This window comes from Adiantum capillus-veneris, chromosome 8 (assembly GCF_014529385.1).
Source record: "Adiantum capillus-veneris isolate H3 chromosome 8, ASM1452938v2, whole genome shotgun sequence".
Classification (NCBI taxonomy): domain Eukaryota; kingdom Viridiplantae; phylum Streptophyta; class Polypodiopsida; order Polypodiales; family Pteridaceae; genus Adiantum; species Adiantum capillus-veneris.
The window spans coordinates 62,801,867-62,808,437 of record NC_140938.1 but is presented as its reverse complement, the minus strand read 5'-3'; positions in this window follow the sequence as shown (position 1 = coordinate 62,808,437).

Here is a 6,571-nt window from a genome sequence, read left to right as displayed (position 1 = left end):
AATAGGTAGTGTCCGCAACTCAACGTACATGAGTGTTTGCACTCAAACAGGCACGCAGAACTATTGCATGCAGTAAAAGTGATCCCTGCGGGGATATCTGCTCTCAATAGCACAATGGTGTGCTAAAACAAATATGCATCTATCAACACATCTATCCATAGAGAAATTGTTGTCAAAATGACTGCCAAAATTACATATGAAAGTGCTGTGTCTGTATGTGTCTAGAAACCTGAAGAATCTGTGTGTAAACTGGCTCAAAAGCCCCCTGTAACCTACGTCGATGTCGGCATGTGCCGATTTTTGCCACCGGATAGAAATGTGCTAGTGGAATAGCTTCCAAAAGAGTCGTAGCCAAAAACCATGCTGTAAAATCCAATTGGTACGCTCGATGTCGATGTCAGGTGTCACTTCTTTATGGTAGAGGCACCTCACCTATGTACGCCGCAAGCACAATCGTCCATGGGAAGATGGTTGTTTGCAAGAATGCTAGCGTCAGCGTTGGATGTCAAAAAAAATTCATGTAAAGAGAGATGTTGGTATTGAGTCACAAGAACAATATTGTCGATGTCTAGTCGTAGAGGAAATTCATTGAAAGCTAAGTCGATGTCAAGCCGTCTATTTTGGGTTCGTTGGAGCAAGGAGCCTAATGCCGATCTCAAAGACCGCAAACTAGAGATATGTTTAAACTCTCTCCCCCGCTCTCTCACCCTCTAGCCAAGGCCGAGGATCATTGGACGCCACCAATGACTTAAACAATGCCAATGTTGAGGCTGCCAAAAAACTTTCTCTCTCTCCCTCTCTCTCTCTCTCTCTCTCTCTCTCTCTCTCTCTCTCTCTGACACACACACACACACACACAAAATTCTCTCTCACACACACTCTTTCAATCTTTTTATGGGTATTCTCTCTCTCTCATAACTCTCTCACTCTATCACTCTCTCAAGTTCCCTCACGGGCATGTGTGAGCTCGGGGGGTCAAGGGCTAGATGGTGGGAACGAGGCCTTGCACAAACTAAGTGTGTAATCAAAGTTTTTAAAAAAATGATTTTACTAAAAATCCCTTGGAATCATATTGGCAGATTGAATCCGCCAACCGTGATCAACATCAATAAGCCATTTCCCTTTCTAATGTAATCTCTGTGCCATAAGATTGATTTTCGACCCATGGTCCACAAGTGCTAAGACTGGCTCTTCAATGTCCCAAGCTTCACAATGGTTTCTGTCGTTGCTCTGGCCCAATGAGTCCTAGAAAAGTGACTCCTTGGCACAATTTCCTAATCTTTATCTTCATTAAAATGAACATGCCTTACCTCGGATATAATTGGGTTTGAAACCACCACTTCCTTTGAATTGTCATCCTCAAATGCCTCTTCATAAGCATCCAAAATTGACTAAATGTGATGGTTCATTTTGCTTTTAACTACATCAGGTTCCTCCTCACTTGGTATTTGGTGTTTCCTCTTTATAATGTCTATAATCTCCACATGAAACTCACGCTTGGAAATTCCCAATATGTCACCCAACGTGAGCTCTACCTTGCTATTGAGAATGTGCTCTTCAGAAACCTTGTTTAGATATGTAGCCAACTCAATGTTAGATTTGAGCCTATAAGGAGGCCCCTTTGGCTTACCTTGCTTCTTATCTTTTGATGCCTCTTCCATTACCACTTTGGGAGCGGTTTGGGAGCAGGCCCTTCATCTTGCTTACTGTTAGATCTGGTTGCTATTTTTGATGTTCTTACAATATCTTCATCTCTTTTGTGCTTCTCTTCTATGATGGCTTCATCAGCTTGAGACTTTGTTGCTTGATTTCCCTGTAAGATTTGGCATGGTCAATCCTATAGATTATGGAAGTTGTAGTAATAATGAGATACTTGCCATCATTTCCACTACGGATGATGACATTCAGACTCTAGTGAAAGATACACATTGTCGTGAGGGTAGGAATGCATGAAAAATTCATGTTGGATACATCTTCTTCACAAGTGCGGGGCGAGAGGTATGAAATAAATATTGCAAGTAGCCCAATGTGTACATGTGGTGACTTTGCAGAACAATTGGCACAAATCAAACCCGACATGGCCTGCAAGCATATTTACTTCTTCTTCTTTTACTACTTTGTCTTGGACCTAAACCACAATATCTTGATCCATCAAATCAAGCTAACAAATGAGGATCTACTTCATGTGTTCAACTGTCATTGTACAACATTAAAAAACATTTTAATTAAATTAGTTCACTCACATATTTACACTCAAACTCAAACACTGTAAATCTTTGTTTTTCTCAAGCTTATCTATTATCATGTGTATACATGCAAGGCTTCAAACAAGCGGATACAAAGCATGTGTCACATGTGGACCTAGACAGAATGCATGTCAGGCACCCTCATTGAAGAAGCAAATCTACGAAGGTTATCAAGCGTATCTTCCAGAGAATCATGTGTTATGCAATGGCCTTTTGGGAAGAGAGCCACCGAGGATGTCTGCACAAGCATGGTTAGATCAGAAGGAGATGTGTGCAGATGGATGTTATTTTTAGAACGTTTCATGAAAACGCTCAAGGGATATGTGCGTCAAAAGGCACATCCCGAGGGTAGCATGGCAGAAGGTTGTTTGGTATCAGAGTCTCTAGTTTACATTGGAGAGTGGTTAGACGGATTTGATAAAGCCCGAGACATGCTATGGCGAACCATAGATGATGAGCGCATATCTGGGATTGTCATGTGCAATCTCGGTGTTGAGAAGAAGATGATGGAAGATCTAGAGGCTAAAATCAACTGATTTTGCATGCTTCACAATCCAGTGATGCAAAAGTGGATTTCACTATATGAGGATGCAAAGCAAGAGTAACAAAGGCCACAAATCAAGTGGAGATGGGGAAGACAACCACTGATGCATTATCCGGCGGGTCTGGAGAGCCTACCAGCATTCATGAGCTTAAGATGGTTGCACAACCAATTGAAAAGCGCACAACAGTGCGGTGAAGAAGTGACTGGGGAGGAGTGGGAGTACTCTCGGGGTTACACGACCAAGGTAAGTTTGCAATCTACGACTAGGGACTTTCTAGATATTTGAACGGCCACTCATAATCTTTGTTGGTTGTACTATAAGTCATACACAGCAGCATGGTGTAAAGGTCGACATTTTAGGGTGGAACGGATCAACAAAAAGCGTTTTACTCAAGATTGTGGAATCATGACAAAATTTGAACAGTCTAGTCGACGACAGTCCTCTAATGCAGATCATGTGCTGGCGGAACTCACTTACTTTGGCACGCTACAAGAGATTTTGAGAATCGATTATAGAGGATTTTTTGTCAACTTGTTCGGCGTGCAATGGTTCAAGATAATCATGGAGGGTCGCAACGCTAATGTGTGTAGAGGAGAGTCTGGTTTCCTTGAGGTGGATTCAACTAAGAAATGGACTAACCTAAGAGACACTTTCGTACTACCCAAGCATTGTGAACAAGTATGTAAATAGTTAACATCCAATTTTAGAAGTTATGTGCTTGGAAGCCCTCATGAGGCTCTAGCAGGTGATATTTCATCCTACAAAGTCTGCATCAAACTAGTGGTACATCATAGAGGTAGCCCCTCGTAGTACATGGACGTATGAGGGCTACCATGTGCCAATCACAGCGGCATCAATGGAGGAGATCGGAGAAGATGCTCAGTGAGAAGCCGCTAAGGTGGTGCCAGACAAGCATCAAGCTACTACTCTCTATGGGGTGCATGCAGAGGATCTACAAAATGAAACGGAGGACATCTAAACGAAGAGCTCTATATAGATATAGGAATTTATGCTGAGTTATGCGAGGATGAGAGAGAGATCTCTTAAAGCCATAAATATTGTATTTGAACAATTTTGCTCCATTTTATAAGATATATTGTATTCACGTGGCTTTTGGTCCATTTATGTCTATATGCGTCATTGCGTCATTGTATTTACTGGTCTTTGCGTCCACTCTAGGTACGTATGCTCTGGATATGTTCTCACAAGTAGGGACGATGAGCACTGCACTCTAAGTGCGATGGAGACTGAAGTTGTAATCACGAAGGAAGTAATTTGTCTCTGCTCATAGATGCTGCTCCTCCCACCTCTAGGTCTGGTTGATCGGGTGAAAGAGATGCTAAGAAGCACTACTACTGCTTCTTAGCATCTCTTTCACCCGATCAACTAGATCTAGTGGTGGGGCAAGCAGCATCTATGAGTAGAGATGAATCACATTAGCAATTGCAGCTTCAGTCTCCATCGCACCGGCGTAGTGTTTTTACAAATTCACAAGAACTTCAATGAAATCTCTCTACATAGGAATCCCTCCCCCTTTATGAGTCTCTCTCTCTCTCTCTCTCTCTCTCTCTCTCTCTCTCTCTCTCTACTTGTCCATGTTTTCTTTTCCATTCATTCAATACTAAGATTAAATGTTTGTGTGTTTAATGCAGGTATGGATGATGATGAGTTTCTTTCTTCTTTGTCAGCCCAGCAGAGGCAGTGGTACAAGGATCGTCATGGCTCTGGAGCACCATCACGCGTTCCTATTGCTTTAGAGTCTCCCTCTGTTTCGGAGCATTCAACGCGCTTTGAAGCTTCGGTGTCGACGAGACGATCTTCACACTCGTCTAGGCACCGACGCTCTAGTGGTGGCGACGGTGGTAGTTGTGGGGATGCCGCCACCGATGCCTTGACACCGCCTCGTGTTCGACGAGGCTCTTTACCCTCCCCTTCTTTGCTCGCCCCCACACCAGCCACGGCAACGCCATCTACACTAGCACGGCTGACGGCCGTTCCTAGCAGCTACACACCACTACCTACTTCTTCGGGAGTCACCCCATTCTACATTCCTCGCTTCGGGGCCCAGACTCTAGTGGAGACACCTGACGTCCGTACCCCCATCAACATGCTGCTAGAGACCCCTACCAGGACACCCAGGTTCATGCGTCACCGGTGAGAGGGCTTGCCTTACTCCGTCGACTACAGCGGCGGCATCATCTTGGATGATGAAGGAAAGAAGGTGATCTTGCACATGCGCTTTCTTTGCTTTCGGGTGTTTAGACACTATATAATAAACACCTGGAGTGAAGTACTAAGTGATTTAAAAGACAGAGTCATCAGCATGCTACATGATGAGTTTCCCATTTCAACACGGAATGACCGCTTCAATGAAGACCTGATGAAGGTTCGAATGCGCGAATACTGCAAGCACAAACGTTCTGAAGTGCAAAATAACAATAAAGCATGGGTGGAACAGACCAGATTGGCTGGCCAAAGAAGATTGGAAGAATGTGAAGAAAGCAGCGCGTGAGAATCCTTACAAGTGGAAGCAACAAAAGGAGGCAACCAAAGCGCGAGTAGAGGCAGGGAGCTCATACCACTTGGGGAGCGGTGGGTGGGCCTCATTTGAGGCCGATTTTGTAAGTGTTTTTTCATTGATCTTTATGTTTGATAGTTTAGGGTTTAGGGGTTTTTAAATTCTAACATAATGGATTCTTTGTATGTTTTGACAGGACGTGACCCCACGCCATACGAGCGCGAGTACGCAGGCAAGAAGGGCTTAAACGCTTTGATGGACGTTCTTAGTTCTTGCGGCAGCATGGTTAGTATTAGGGTTTACTCTTTTCTATTTGTTGTATTGTTTTGTAAATTATATGTTTATACTTACAGAAAGCTGTCTTATTGTTTTTTTTTTTGTAGAATTCGACAGATATGCCGCTTGGACGCGATGAGACGTCTGATTAGATGATGTCAGTCTAGTCGTAGCTAAAAATCTGATGATGGAGAAGTGGCTTGTCTGATACAAGAGTGGAGAGAGAGAGAGAGAGAGAGAGAGAGAGAGAAGCTACACAATATGCCTTTAGAAGGGGAAAACAATGTGAGATATATTTCTATCTTTCATGAGTTTAAGATGGTTGCATGATGCTATTGTGAGGGCCCAACAAGTAGGTGAAAAAATACGGGATGCGAATTTTCTCAAGGTTATAGCCCTAAGATAAATCTGTAATTTTTGACTCTTCAGCCCGTTTGGCATGGCTAGCAAGTCGACTATCTTGTAACTATCTTAACACAGTACAACGCGAATATAACATCTTATTATACAGGACAACACTTTAGGGTAAAGAAGGCTAGCACAAAGTGATGCATGCTTGATTGTGAGGCCATGGCTACCTTTGATGAGGCTAATCAACAACAATCGTCAAACGCAGATTCGATTGTGGTTAAAATCTTGTCTTTTGGAATATTGAAATATAATTTGAGGGTGAAGTATAGAGGTTTTGATGGAAAAGTATTTGAGGTGTAATGGTTTACAGTGAACATGGAGGGTCATGTTAAAATAGTGCGTAGAGGAGTGGATGTATGTTAAGGTGGTACACTAGGTAAACTATCTAGCAAGGGCAATACCATCTCATTTTCCCTAGCTAGTGCACACTTTTTCTATTTTTAAAATGGGAATATCAAATTATTTCTTAGGAATTATAAAATATTTTCTTTTCTAACTTGTGGAGTGAGGGACCCATTTGAGTGAACATAGTGGCAAGTTCATCTTATCCTTCCCATTTGAAACTAAAAGGTTGC